The sequence below is a fragment of the Panthera pardus genome, unplaced genomic scaffold (assembly GCF_024362965.1).
Source record: "Panthera pardus isolate Hobbes unplaced genomic scaffold, ASM2436296v1 HiC_scaffold_12, whole genome shotgun sequence".
In the NCBI taxonomy this organism is placed as follows: Eukaryota; Metazoa; Chordata; class Mammalia; order Carnivora; family Felidae; genus Panthera; species Panthera pardus.
In genome coordinates this window covers 9489931-9505487 of record NW_026526677.1, presented here as the reverse complement: position 1 = coordinate 9505487, position 15557 = coordinate 9489931, and positions in this window count along the sequence as shown.

Below are 15557 nucleotides of genomic sequence, written 5' to 3'. Positions count from 1 at the left end.
AAATCAACCACAGGAAAAAGTCTGGAAAACCTCCAAAAGCATGGAGGTTAAAGAACACCCTACTAAAGAATGAATGGGTCAACCAGGAAATTAGAGAAGAAATTAAAAAATATACGGAAACAAATGAGAATGAAAATACAAGAATCCAAACGCTTTGGGATGCAGTGAAGGCAGTCCTGAGAGGAAAATACATTGCAATCCAGGCCTATCTCAAGAAACAAGAAAAATCCCAAATACAAAATCTAATGGCACACCTAAAGGAAATAGAAGCAGAACAGCAAAGAGAGCCTAAATCCAGCAGAAGAAGAGAAATAAAGATCAGAGCAAAAATAAACAATATAGAATCTAAAAAAACTGTAGAGCAGATCAACGAAACCAAGAATTGGTTTTTTGAAAAAATAAACAAAATTGATAAACCTCTAGCCAGGCTTCTCAAAAAGAAAAGAGAGATGACCTAAATAGATAAAATCATGAATGAAAATGGAATTATTACAACCAATCCCTCAGAGATACAAGCAATTATCAGGGAATACTATGAAAAAGTATATGCCAACAAACTGGACAACCTGGAAGCAATGGACAAATTCCTAAACACCCACACGCTTCCAAAACTCAATCAGGAGGAAATGGAAAGCTTGAACAGACCCATAACCAGCGAAGAAATGGAATCAGTCATCAAAAATCTCCCAACAAATAAGAGTCCAGGACCAGATGGCTTCCCAGGGGAGTTCTACCAGACGTTTAAAGCAGAGATAATACCTATCCTTCTCAAGCTATTCCAAAAAATAGAAAGGGAAAGAAAACTTCCAGACTCATTCTATGAAGCCAGTATTACTTTGATTCCTAAACCAGATAGAGACCCAGTAAAAAAAGAGAACTACAGGCCGATATCCCTGATGAATATGGATGCAAAAATTCTCAATAAGATACTAGCAAATCGAATTCAACAGCATATAAAAAGAATTATTCACCATGATCAAGTGGGATTCATTCCTGGGATGCAGGGCTGGTTCACATTCGCAAATCAATCAATGTGATACATCACATTAATAAAAGAAAAGATAAGAACCATATGATCCTGTCAATCGATGCAGAAAAGGCCTTTGACAAAATTCAGCACCCTTTCTTAATAAAAACCCTCGAGAAAGTCGGGATAGAAGGAACATACTTAAAGATCATAAAAGCCATTTATGAAAAGCCCACAGCTAACATCATCCTCAATGGGGAAAAAACTGAGAGCTTTTTCCCTGAGATCAGGAACATGACAGGGATGTCCACTCTCACCGCTGTTGTTTAACATAGTGCTGGAAGTTCTAGCATCAGCAATCAGACAACAAAAGGAAATCAAAGGCATCAAAATTGGCAAAGATGAAGTCAAGCTTTCACTTTTTGCAGATGACATGATATTATACATGGATAATCCGATAGACTCCACCAAAAATCTGCTAGAACTGATACATGAATTCAGCAAAGTTGCAGGATACAAAATCAATGTACAGAAATCAGTTGCATTCTTATACACTAACACTGAAGCAACAGAAAGACAAATAAAGAAACTGATCCCATTCACAATTGCACCAAGAAGCATAAAATACCTAGGAATAAATCTAACCAAAGATGTAAAAGATCTGTATGCTGAAAACTATAGAAAGCTTATGAAGGAAATTGAAGAAGATATAAAGAAATGGAAAAACATTCCGTGCTCATGAATTGGAAGAATAAATATTGTCAAAATGTCAATACTACCCAAAGCTATCTACACATTCAATGCAATCCCAATCAAAATTGCACCAGCATTCTTCTTGAAACTAGAACAAGCAATCCTAAAGTTCATATGGAACCACAAAAGGCCCCGAATAGCCAAAGTAATTTTGAAGAGGAAGACCAAAGCAGGAGGCATCACAATGCCAGACTTTAGCCTCTACCACAAAGCTGTCATCATCAAGACAGCATGGTATTGACACAAAAACAGACACATAGACCAATGGAATAGAATAAAAACCCCAGAACTAGACCCACAAACGTATGGCCAACTAATCTTTGACAAAGCAGGAAAGAATATCCAATGGAAGAAAGACAGTCTCTTTAACAAATGGTGCTGGGAGAACTGGACAGCAACATGCGGAAGATTGAAACTAGACCACTTTCTCACACCATTCACAAAAATAAACTCAAAATGGATAAAGGACCTGAATGTGAGACAGGAAACCATCAAAACCCTAGAGGAGAAAGCAGGAAAAGACCTCTCTGACCTCAGCCGTAGCAATTTCTTACTTGACACATCCCCAAAGGCAAGGGAATTAAAAGCAAAAATGAACTACTGGGACCTTATGAAGATAAAAAGCTTCTGCACAGCAAAGGAAACAACCAACAAAACTAAAAGGCAACCAACGGAATGGGAGAAGATATTTGCAAATGACATATCAGACAAAGGGCTAGTATCCAAAATCTATAAAGAGCTCACCAAACTCCACACCCGAAAAACAATCCAGTGAAGAAATGGGTAGAAAACATGAATAGACACTTCTCTAAAGAAGACATCCGGATGGCCAACAGGCACATGAAAAGATGTTCAACGTTGCTCCTTATCAGGGAAATACAAATCAAAACCACACTCAGATATCACCTCACGCCGGTCAGAGTGGCCAAAATGAACAAATCAGGAGACTATAGATGCTAGAGAGGATGTGGAGAAACGGGAACCCTCTTGCACTGTTGGTGGGAATGCAAATCGGTGCAGCCGCTCTGGAAAGCAGTGTGGAGGTTCCTCAGAAAATTAAAAATAGACCTACCCTATGACCCAGCAATAGCACTGCTAGGAACTGACCCAAGGGATACAGGAGTACTGATGCATAGGGGCACTTGTACCCCAATGTTTATAGCAGCACTCTCAACAATAGCCAAATTATGGAAAGAGCCTAAATGTCCATCAACTGATGAATGGATAAAGAAATTGTGGTTTATATACACAATGGAGTACTACGTGGCAATGAGAAAGAATGAAATATGGCCCTTTGTAGCAACATGGATGGAACTGGACAGTGTTATGCTAAGTGAAATAAGCCATACTGAGAAAGACAGGTACCATATGTTTTCACTCTTATGTGGATCCTAAGAAACTTAACAGAAACCCATGGGGGAGGGGAAGGAAAAAAAAAAGAGGTTAGAGTAGGAGAGAGCCAAAGCATAAGAGACTCTTAAAAACTGAGAACAAACTGAGGGTTGATGGGGCATGGGAGGGAGGGGAGGGTGGGTGATGGGTATTGAGGAGGGCACCTTTTGGGATGAGCACTGGGTGTTGTATGGAAACCAATTTGACAATAAACTTCATATATTGAAAAAAAAGAACAAGTTGAGGGTTACTGGAAAGGAGGAGGGATGAGTTAAATGGGTGACAGGTTAAGGAGGGCATTTGTGATGATGACCATTGGTTTGTATGTAAGTGATGAGTCACTAAATTCTGCATCTGAAACTCACATTACTCTGTATGTTAACCAACTTGAATTTAAATAAAAACTTGAAGGAAAAAAAATTTTTTTAAAAAGAGAGAAAGTCACCTGCACTAGCCCGGGGTTCCCTCAGCAGAGACGGTGTTTCTCTGTGCGGCTCCACACTTTATCCAGTGAGCAGGACACTGTGAAAGAGAATGAGAATCTTTTTACCACTTCTGTACCACAAGAGGGCAGCAAACTATCAAACGTCCATCGTTTCAGCCCAAAAGAAAGCTATCTTACCGGACTGCGTGAGAATAATCAGAAAATTTGGAAGCAAAAGAGGGAGGGTTCCTGTTCCTGACCTTCATTTTCTTTTTTTTTTAAGTTTATTTATTCTGAAAGAGGGCAGGGGAGGCAAAAGAGAGAGGGGGGAAAGAGAGAATCCCAACCAGGCTCCGCATTGTCAGCACAGAGCCCAATGCAGGGCTCAAACTTGCAAACTGCCAGATGGTGACCTGAGCCAAAACCAAGAGTTAGATGCTCAACCAACTGAGCCACCCAGGGATCCCGACCTTCATTTTTGTCTAAATACTACAGTTTTAGAGCAGCATTGTCAAGAAAAAAAAAATGCTAGCAAATTCCCCAAAGGACCCATCGAAATCAAGTCTCTGACTCTTAAAACAGCAGATACCTGTTGTGCACCTGCTGCCAGATGCCAGGGACCCCAGGTGAGCACGGCCAGGCCCCCCAGCCTCTGCCCTTGGTTGCTCCTTCCAACCAGGAAGACAGATAAACTGTATTTGGCCTAAACTCGCCAAAAACGCCAAAACTGTGGGATAAGGAGCACAAGAGGGGCCCAGAGCCGAGGATGGGTGTCTGCCCCCCGCGGATGCTGCGCTCAGCCCATCCTGTTGAGCTGAAAGAGAAAAGTCCTGGGAAGGAAGGGCCTTTAACCTCATAGCTGTTGCACAATAAATGTTTGGGTTTTGTTTCTTCCAATAATGTCCTTCCCAGACGTGTTCTTTTCTGTCATGAGAGATCACAAACCCTGAGGGCAAAGGGAAGTGGAGTGGGATGTGCTTTGGTCCTTGTCGGGGTCCCTGTCATCCAAAGTGGTTGGTGTTCGGGGAAGCTGGCAGGGGACACAGCCCTTCAGCCCGACGCCAGCTCTGCGGCCCTCTGGGCGGCCTTCACTTATGCACAGACCAGCACTGCATTCAGACTTTGTAGCAACCAAGGAGCTGGGACGTGCCCCCACAGGACCGTGTCCAGCTCAGGAAAACCAGGTGTCCCCTTCCTCCTCTCTATGTGGCCCCCAAAGGATCGGGGACTGGGCTGAAGGACGGAGGCGAAGCAGGCCCAGGAAACAGTTGGGAGGAGATTTGGGCCTGGAACACAGGAAGGCTTGGGGCCGGGAGTAGGTGTGAGTGCATTACTGGTCCCACCCGGAATGTAAGTACCATTCAGTGGGAAAGCACCTTCCTCCTGTGCCCCATCCCACTTCCGGACACCCCAAAACAGCTGAGCACAGTCACACATAGCTGGTCTCCTGCAGGAAGTTAAAGATGAGGGGAGGGGCACAGGGATGGCCCTGCCCTTTTGAAAGATGAAAAAAGAAGCTCAGAGAAACCGGAGGTTACCCCCCAACCCCGCTCCCCCCACCCACCCCAGAGCATTCATTCCGCTCAGGGTAAACAGAGGTTTATCTCCGCCTCTCAGTTCCCAAATCCTGAAGCGTCCTTATCACCTCTCTCTGGCTCCCAGTGCCCACCCCCAGGACCTACGTAGGGGTGACCATTCCCGAGAGCACTGCCGGTGAGAAGAAGGGCAGGACACCACGTTTTAACAACTTTATCCTTCAGAGTCTGCGTTTTTCCCCCAACCCACTATTCAAGGGAAGATGGAATTTTCAGACCATGAGTAAGATAGGTCAGGCATGGACGGGGTTGACAGAGGAAACCGGGCTGGGATTCTCTCTCTCACGTCGTCACAGGGACACTGGGGGCCGGCCCCGCCACACCGAACACAAATGTGGACGTCCCTTCTGCTGCAAAAGCCTCCAGGGCCGGGCTGTGGGAACAGGACAGGGCTCAAGTTTTGGAAAGGGAAATGCGGGTCTGTGCCAAAAAGCACAAGGCCTCACCCAGGAGTTTGGCAAAGAGAGTGAGTTGGCGTCAGAAGAGCAGGTGGGGATCGAGTTCACCCCGTGCGGCCGCCGGGAACAGCGGCCACCCTTCCCAGGTCACTTTCCCTTCCCAGCTGGGCTCGCCTCCGACCTTTCCCAAGGCCAGCCCAGGCACAGGAGAGCCCAAGGGCCTCTCAGGCAAAGGGCAATTTTCCAGAGTATTTACCGATTAATTAGCACAGGTGGATGCCAGTCTCACAACAAATCCAAGAACATTTACCGCGGAAGCAGAATGAGAACAGAGACTGGGGTTCTCTCACCTTCCACCCCAATGTCCCACCGTCCACCCAGCGCCAGATCCCTGGGGGGGGCTGAACTCCTGAATTCTCTCCTGCAACGTTCTCCTCAGACACCAAATATTTGAATCGCTTAAAAAGTTAAGAAAGGCCACAGTGAGTTCTTCCCTTCCTCCCTTCCGCCTGTTCCCCTCCCTCCCCCTGGGCCCACTCAGCCTGCAGCGCGCTGTGGCCCCGCGTGCTTCCCCGGTGACCTCACCCTGGATCTGGCCTTTCCGCCCAGAGCCTCCCCAATCTTCCTGGCCATCTCTGCTCATCTAATCTCTGGCTCTTGCACAGATATCACACCCTGGATGCCTCGTGACTAAAAACTCTGCGCTTCCCCCCCCCGAAGCCTCTTCTTACCCTGTCCCTGTCTTCGTTAGAAATTCCAGCGTGTTTGTCCGCTGCTCCCGATGGACAGGACGCAGGGTGGGGCACCCTCCAGAACAGAATCTGCCCCCTCCCCCAACACGCTCAGCATTCCCGGCTCCAAGACCTCACACGGATGTGCTGCAGAAAACGGGCCGCCAGTCCCTCCCCGGGAGTGCCACACGGCCGCCTTTATTTCGCCAGTGAGCCCTATCGGTGTGTGGACCCCCGAACTGTCAGGCTGGAAGGCCTCCACCGTGGCCAGCTCTGTGGTGGCCTCCCTGGGCTTCATCTTACTTGAAAGAAAAGGTTCCAGCACCTGCTTCCTGTCTCTAATCACTGGGATCATGGCCCAACCACCCCTTCCCCAGCTGGGCCAGCCCCCTGACCGGGCAGGGGACTCAGACCATTGTCCTGCCAGTTTGGGCAGAATGCTCGAGGCTCCTCTATCAGCCGGCAGGCAAGGCTGCCCTGCCTTCTTGAGGTCAGCTCCGTGACGGGGTGCGGTCTGGCACACGCAGGACCCGCGTCAGGCCACTTGGCTACAGCCCTAGGGTTCCCGGGCTCTGAGGCCCCAGGCCCCTGGGCCACACACAGCCCAGCTTCTGAGCCCATCTCCAAGTCGAGGTTTCCCAAGGGGGCTGCCTGGGTGGCAGCTGGGCCTGTGCTCAAGTATGAAGACAGAAGAGTGAGGAACCCCTCTCCTTGTTCCTTGGGCTCGCAGCCCCGAAGCCAGCCCATCGAGGCCTTGTCCTCCTCCCAGGAGCCCCATCCCGCCCACCCTCAAGGATTAGGTCACACAAGAGCCTCCAGCCATTCCCCTGCTGACTGTATCAAACCTAAACCCCCTGGCTGGTTTCCAAGACCCCAGAAGGCCAACTCCTCCTGGCTGCAGGGGGGCGGCCCACTGCCCTCAGGATGCGAGAGGCTCCTCAGGCCTCTGCACATCCTATTCCCTCCCCCAATACGCCTTTCCACCCATAAAAGACATGTTTAGGGGCACCTGGGTGGCTCAGTCAGTTAAGCGTCCCACTTCGGCTCAGGTCACGATCTCACAGTCCATGGGTTCGAGCCCCACGCTGGGCTCTGTGCTGACAGCTCGGGGCCTGGAGCCTGCTTCGGATTCTGCGTCTCCTTCTCTTTCTGCCCCTCCTCCACTCGCACTCTGTCTCCCTCTCTCTCAAAAGTAAATAAACATTTTAAAATATTAAAAAAAAAAAAAAAGCATGTTTAAAGGGGGAACAACAGTAACCTCCCTCAGAGGGCTGTTGTGGGGTTCAATTACTTAATCCGTGGAAAATTCTTAGACGTGTGCCTGGCGTATAGCGAACTCTCGGTAACCGTTAGCTATTGCTATCGTGTTATTTTGCTCCCAAGCCACACCAACCGCAGTGAAGCCTTCCATTTCTGAGCCCCTACCATTCTTCAGGGTCACCTCCTGAAACGGGCCTCTGTTTCATGGACCCAAAAGTTGTCTTTGATCATTCGGGACGAGGGGCCAGGCACTCAGCCAACAGGCCTGTCTGTGCCTGTGTGGCCATGCCAGCACAAAGGATAAGCCCCGTTTCCTATTTTGCGGGGTTTACAAAGCACTTTCACGTCTATTTCTGCCTCTGTGGAGTAGGCAGGGCAGAAATCGTTGTTGCCATGTTCCCAAGTGGCCCGCTTAGCCTTCGGGCCTAGCTCTGTCTGACTCCAGGCCCCGCGCCCTTTCCTCAGCGCCAGGCTGGAGTCATACCCAGTGAGGTGCCCCTTCCTGAGGAGCTGTGGCATCCGAGACAGCGGCCCGATGAAAACCAGACGCTCTCCCCCCACCCCACCCCACCCCCCAGTCTCTGGGCCAGCTCCCAGGACCGAAAGAGCAACTGATATGTGGCCCCCGAGCCCAGCCCGCCCCGCGAGCTCAGCTCCTGGCAGAAAGACCTCACCGAGGAAAGCCTCTCACCGGAGCTGGGGCCGGACTGCGGGCTTCAGAAGAAGGAGTGGCCGAGGCCAGCCGCGCTGCCACTGACCCCTCTAACCCCACCAACCTAGCCAGCCAGGTGCTACTCTCGTTTTCCAGACAGGACACCAAGGCTTGCAGAGATGCGACCTCCCCAACTCTCAAGCGGGGACGCCTGAGGACGGCTGGGTTACAGCCCCGGTCACAACCCCCTCCCCACCCACAGTTAGAGGCTGGGCCCAGCAGGATGCCGCAGGGCCTCGGTATTGGGTTCAGTGGGCTCGGGGTCCCCTTGCTATCGAGGGAGAGGAGTCACCTCCCAGCCGCAGTGAAGGCCCTCTTGGCAGCCTCCAGCTGGCCAGGGGCTTCCAGAATGGGAGTGGGGCAGGGTGAGGCAGGATGGGCGTGCTGACCCACTGAGGATAGGACAGACAGCGAGGGAGTCCACGCCTAGGGCGCCCCAGCTCAAGAGCCCAGGCTTCCCCCCCCCCGCCCCGGGGGCCATTTCTCTAGCTGACTCCCCCACCTCGCTGATACGGGGGCCTGCGCGGCTGAGGTGTGAGTGTGGGGCGGTGTCTGTGTGAACGAGTCCAAGCTCGGGGGTCCAGTCGGGGGGACCGTTCACACGCTTTCAACAAACATAACAGCCGTGGCCGCAAAGTAGAGCGACAACGAACTCAAACTCCACCCGAGCCTGGGTCTTCTAGAAGACGCGGTGAATTGAACTGTGGCTCGGTACCTGGCTTTGTCCACCTCCCCCGTCGTAACAAAGCCTGTTCTCCAACATCCACCGGTCACTGGATGTGCTCCATCCAGGCCCACCGCCCCCGTCGCTCCCATTCCCCACGAAGCCGGGCCCAGACCCCACTTCCATGCCTTTTGTATCTGTGTCCTGCGACCAAGGTAAACTCGAACGTCCCTCGGGCAATCAAGGCTCTGTGTGGATGTCAGGCTCTTGCCCCGAGGTCCCAAGCCTTCTCTCTCAGTGCATCAGCTTCCACCACGCTGGCGTCGCCTGTGGCCCCGCTCCCGGGGGGCCCCGAGCTTCACACACCCCACCTCTGTCCCAAGTGCTCTCCCCTGCCCCTCACTAGACAAGGCCTGCCGATCTCACAGAGCTCACCCAAGGGACGTCTCCTCCAGCACCCGACCCGGAGATTCTTCTGGCACACCCAAATCTCTCCTTCGTGGCAACTGTCATCCTGGGGATTAACATCTGTGTGTCACTCTAGACACTGTCCCCAGAACCGGTACCTGGCTGGCACCCGGCAGGGCCTTCACCCATGAGGGCTGAATGAAAGAACGGTGATGAAGGTGCCGGCCTCTCCCGGCTCTGACCTTGTTTGCCCCCAGTGCCCCCCAGATCCAGCGCAAAGACACCTCCTCCAGGAAGCCTCTCTGCTCCCACTCGGAACTCGTCTTCTCCTCCTCTGAGGACTGCCCATGAACCGTGGTCACCTTTGTCCATCTGCCTCCTCACACGGTTGGGAGACCCTCGAGGTGGCGCCCTAGGCCCGGCCAACCAAGTTGCCCACTGCACCCCTCTTCCCACACAAGCCGCGTCCTCAGGAAAGCCTTGGCTTTCTCTCATCACTGACTGAACTCCAACAGCCTCTGAGAGGCAGGGCTGGGGGCCTCCATTAGCCCTAATTCACGGGGGAGACCTCTGAGGCTAAGAGGGAAAAGGCTCAAAGTTCTGCATGATTCTAAACACCCGCACACTCAGCGCTGTGGGGCCTGCTGAGAGGAGGGAGCCCCAGAAGCACCCGCCTTTGCACACAAGGGTCCAACCCTCCGGAAGAGAGAGAAAAAGAGAGGACTCGATCACTTCAGTCAGGACTGCATTTTAAAACTTACTTTTGGCGTGCCTGGGTGGCTCAGTCGGTTAAGCATTCCATTCTTGATTTCGGCTCAGGTCATGATCTAACAGTTCGTGAGTTCAAGCCCCGTGTAGGGCTCTGTGCTCACAGCATGGAGCCTGCTTGGAATTCTGTCTCTCTCCTTCTGTCTCTACCCTTTCTGCACTCTCTCTCTCTCTCAAAATAAATAAACTTTATTAAGTAATTAATTAATTAATTAGTTAATTTAAAAAACTTACTCTCAGGGCAGCTGGGTGGCTCAGTGAGTTAAGCTTCTGACTTCCGCTCAGGTCATGATCTCGAAGTTTGTAAGTTCAAGCCCCACATCAGGCTCTGGGCTAACAGCACAGGGCCCACTTTGGATCCTCTGTCCCCCTCTCCCTGCCCCTCCTCCACTCGCACGCACTCTCTCTTCCTCTTTCTCTCTCTCTCTCTCTCCCTCAAAAATAAATAAATAAACTTAAAAAAAATTAAAACTGGGGCTCCTAGGTGATTCAGTCGGTTAAGATTCCGATTTCAGCTCAGGTCATGATCTCGTGGTTCGTGAGTTCGAGCCTCACGAAGGGCTCTGTGCCGACAGCTCCCAAGCCTGGAGCCAGATTCAGATTCTGTGTCTCCCTCTCTCTCCTCCCCTCTTCCACTCATGCTCACGCGCTCTCTCTCTCTGTCTCTCTCAAAAATAAATACACATTAAAAAAAAAACTTTTTCTTAATTAAAATTTACTCTTTAGCAGTTAGGACCACCGAGAAGGATGTCACTACCCGAAAACATTAAGGTGACATTTACCGAATTTACTTCCTATTTGCCAGAGTTCTGTCAGCCCCTTCCCAGCACAGAATCTTCTCTCCCTTCAGAACTGTCAGGTCTAATTCTATGAACCAATTTATATTGGCAAAAATAGTTACTGTAATAAAAGTTTAAAAGACGCTCAACATCACTCATCATCAGGGAGACACAGACCAAACCCACAATGAGATACCCCCTCACGCCCGTCAGAATGGCTAAAAGCAAGACAACAAGAAACAGTAAGTATGGGCGAGGATGTGGAGAAAAGGGAACCCTCGTGCACTGTTGGCGGGCATTGGTGCAGCCCCTGGGGAAAACGACATGGAGGTTCCTCCAAAAAACTTAAAAATAGAATTGCCATGTGGTCCAGCAATCCCATTTCTGGATATATTCAAAGAAAACGAAAACATTGGGGCGCCTGGGTGGCTCAGTCGGTTGAGCGTCCAACTCTTGATTTCGGCTCAGGTCATGATCCCAGGGTCATGGGATTGAGCCCCACGTCGGGCTCCCTGCTGGGTGTGAAATCTTGGAGCCTGCTTGGGATTCTCTCTCTCTCCCTCTGCCGCTCTCCCCCACTCATGCTCTCTCTCTTTCTCTAAAATCAAATTTTAAAAAACACTTGGTTTAATAATAACATTGTACTGCATATTTGAAAGTTGCTACAAGAACTTCAAAGTTCTCAGGGCACCCGGGTGGCTCAGTCGGCCAAGCATCCGACTTTCGATTTCGGCTCAGGTCATGACCTCATGGTCTGTGAGATTGAGCTCCAAGTCGGGCTCTGTGATTACAGCCTCAGAGCCTGCTTGGGATTCTCTCTCTCCTTCTCTCTCCGCCCCTCCCCTGCTTGTGCACGCTCTCTGTCTCTCTCTCAAAAAAATCAACTTAAAATATAAGCTCTCAGGGGCGCCTCGGTGACTCAATCAGTTAAGCATCCGACTTCGGCTCAGGTCATGATCTCGCGGTTTGTGAGTTCGAGCCCCACCTCGGGCTCTGGGCTGACCGCTCAGAGCCTGGAACCAGCTTCAGATCCTGTGTCTCCCTCTCTCTCTCAGTGCCCCTCCCCTGCTCATGCTCTGTCTCTCTTGTTAACAAACAAATGTGAAAAAAAAAAACAAAACATTTTTTTTCATAAAAAAAAATAAGTTCTCATCACAAGAAAAAAAAAATGTTTAACTCTGTGCGGTGACAGAGGTTAACTAGACTTCTCGGGGTGATCATTTCACAACATATACAAATATTGAATCGTTATGTTGTCCACCTGAAACTAATATAATGCCGTAGGTCACTTAGACCTACATAAGTAAATAACCCGCGTATATAATAAAAGATAAGAAGAGTTAGGGTGTCTCCTCCACCACCCCCTCAGAACAGAGGCCGGAAGAACATGTGCTTGGGGTGGGGAAGAAGGGCTAGAATTAGGCTCAATCCCACCAGCGATGGTTACGGAGACTCACGATGTGCTGAAGTTCCAGAAGCCTCAAGGAAGATACAGAGCCCAGGGTTGGGGACAGTCCGTGAGACCTCGGCTCCCCGCAGGCAGGTAACTGAAACCAGCCGCAAGCAAGGGGAGTGAAGGCGGGGCCCAGCAGAAAGGGGCTCATCAGGTTGCGGTCAGCCCTCCCCAGGCTGAGATCCTGCCTCCCCCGCTTGCTGACTAGTAACCTTGGGCAACTCTCTGAGCCTCAGTGTCCCCATCTTTGAAATGGGGACGGGCCTAGCGCCTTCCTGGGAGGATGGTTACATGAGTTCAGTGAGGGAACACACTGAGCGCCCTGCCTGCAGAAGGGAGGTGTGGGTGAGTGCTGTGACTGTCACTAACGACATGACTTATTTTCCCTGCAGGGGTGAGAGGAGACAGGGGGAGGTCGCCTTTTACCCTGGTCTTGAAGGTAAGAAGGATTGCAGCCAGTGAGGATGTCGTGGGCATGGGGGAAGACAGCTGAGTGCATTTCAGGAAATGGAGAAGTGGCTGAGGCTAGGTCTTTGGGTGAACCTGGGTGCCATCACTGTCCTAGAAAACACCGAATACTTTAGTATGCACCGGCCGTGCCTCTGAGTGCTACCCACATCCTCCCCACTGATGCTCACTGGACACCTGACTACAGGCCAAAAGGCTCAGGGTCCTGTTCATTCAGTCAACAAATACTTAATAAGCACCTACTATGTGCCGGGCCCCAGGGAGTCCTAGGTGAGCATGAAACCTACGTTCTAGGAAGACAGATAATAAACAGCATCATTTCAGACGGGGATTAAGGCTCTGAAGGAAAGAAAGCTGGACCCTGGGATCCAGAGCGACTGGGGAAGGACACACGGTGATCTTATCTGCAGAGGGAGTGTATGGGTTGACACCTCCGTGGCAATGACAGAGAGTGTGATCAAGTTATAATCCGGGGTGGAGTTCCTGGCAGAGGGAAAGCAAGAGCAAAGGTCCAGTGGCAGCCAGGGCTCATGTACCTTGTGGGTAAGGAGGCCAGTTTGTCACAAGGTACTGAGTCAGAGGGGCAGTGACACAAGCTGGGACTGGAGGGACAGGCAGAGACAGGTCATGCAGGGTCACGTGGACTAGGGGAGAGTTTGGATTTAATCCTAAATGTTGTGTGAAGCCAATTTACACAGAAGAGTGACAGGGTCTCTGATTTACATCTTAAATTTTTTTTTTAATGTTTCTTTATTTTTGAGAGAGAGAGAGAGAGTGTGCACGAACAGGGGAGGGGTAGAGAGAGGGGGAGTACAGAGGATCCGGAGTAGGCTCTGTGATGACAGCAGTGAGCCCCAGGTGTGGCTCGAACTCACGAAACACGAGATCGTGACCTGAGCCAAAGTTGGATGCTCAACCAACTGAGCCACACAGGCACCTCTAATTTACATTTTTAAAAGGTCAGTCTGGCTGCTGTGGGCAGAATGGACCACAGCGGGGCACTCCAGGCAGTGACCCTAACCTTGGACATGAACCCCACGCTGAGCCCGGGGTCCAAGAAAGCAGCCCCCACACTTTCTGTCCCCGCAGACCAGGCAGCATATCAGACACAGCCTCTCCAGGGCCACCGTGGGACAGGCGCTGGCAGTTGTCCCTTGCCCAACGGGTGTCTCTCCAACTCCAGCCTCTGGGACTGAGGGATGCAGCTCTCTAGTTACCCTGTTTCCTGGCATTCTGAATCTATCCGGAAAAGACCCACCAATGACTTTAGAGGAAAGTGAATTACAACCAGCAATGCTGGTTTTTCGGCATTTTTACAGGCCCCAAGGGTCCGTGAGATTCAGAGCATAAATACGTAGAACGCTGTCTGTTCCTAGGCATCTGGGTGCATAAACCGCGGAGGCCGAGCCCTGCTGTGCGGTTCAGAACGGCAGAGCTCCCCCAACCCCCCAGCAGAGAGCATCACAGTGCTCAGGTTCAAGTCCCATCTCTGCCCCTCACGTTTGCAACCTCTCATAACTTATAGTCTCTCCCTCATCCAGAGACCCCTTCTCCAGATGGAGCCGATGTTCCCTGCGGCCCCTTCCAGATCACAGAGGCAGAATTTCCCTGGAGTTCAAATTTGGGGTGAGCCAGAGACAGCTGCGGAGAACCACCTGGAATCTCTGAGCCCGGGGGCCTGGGCAGCCTGTCTTATGCTGAAGAGGCAGCGAGAACCTCACCCGGGGGCTCACCACCACGGCAGGATACCAGCCACCCCGTGCCCGCCCGGCTCCCCAGGGGCACAGGCCGGCTGCTTGCGGTGGATAGTTTTTGAAGCATTAACCTGTACTCTTTTTCTCCTCATTTTCCTTTCCTCTTTTGGCTTTTCCCCTGACTCAGGCGGCCCCAGGAAGGGCTGAGACAGAGGAAGGCAAATGAAAAGACCTTCAGGCACTCATTTTGTGTAAAGAGCCCGGCTTCCAGAATATTCCCACCTAGAGAAGGATTGGCTGGGAACCAAAGAGCAGGTATTACCAAGCTTTGGTGTTCCCTGGCTGAGACCAGGGGCGGCCACCCACTCCGGGTGTGCGCAGTAAGAAGGATTCAAACACCACGGTAACACCACGAAAAGCAAGTGTTAACACCGTGCACCATAAGTCCCAATAATTTTTGTTCGATGTTTGTTTGTTGTTGAGAGAAAGAGAGAGAGAGAGCAAGTGGGGGAGGGGCAGACATAGACTCTGAACAGGTTCCAAGGTCTTGGCCCAGATTCCCACTGGGGACTCGAACTCACGAACCGTGAGGTCATGACGTGAGCTGAAGTCGGATGCTCAACCAACTGAGCCACCCAGGCGCCCCCGTGCACCAGCAGCTCTAAACAATGTCAGGGATAAAATACCGCTACCTGAAAAACTCTTCTAAGCCTCGTGGTGAGGATTGGCCAGGGTCGCTACTGAGTGTTCCAAACGCATGCGTGAGCTCTGAGTTAGCATGTGTGTATTGCTTGTCTGTTAATAAACACTGTATTCCACGTGGGAGTCATTTCTAAGAGCTCCCAGTTGTACAGTTGGTCTCCGATGACACAAGCGTGTCAAGACCAAGTTTGCGAAGGTTCAGAATCCTTGGAACAGGCTTCAGAGTCAGATTCTTGTCTCCAGCTCCCGAGGGCTACATCCTCCCTGCGTTTAAGCGATAAACTCAGGGGCGCTCGGGTGGCTCAGTCAGTTAAGCGTCCGACTTTGGCTCCGATCATGATCTCATGGGGTTCGCGAGTTTGAGCCCCGCATCAGGCTGTGTGCTGACA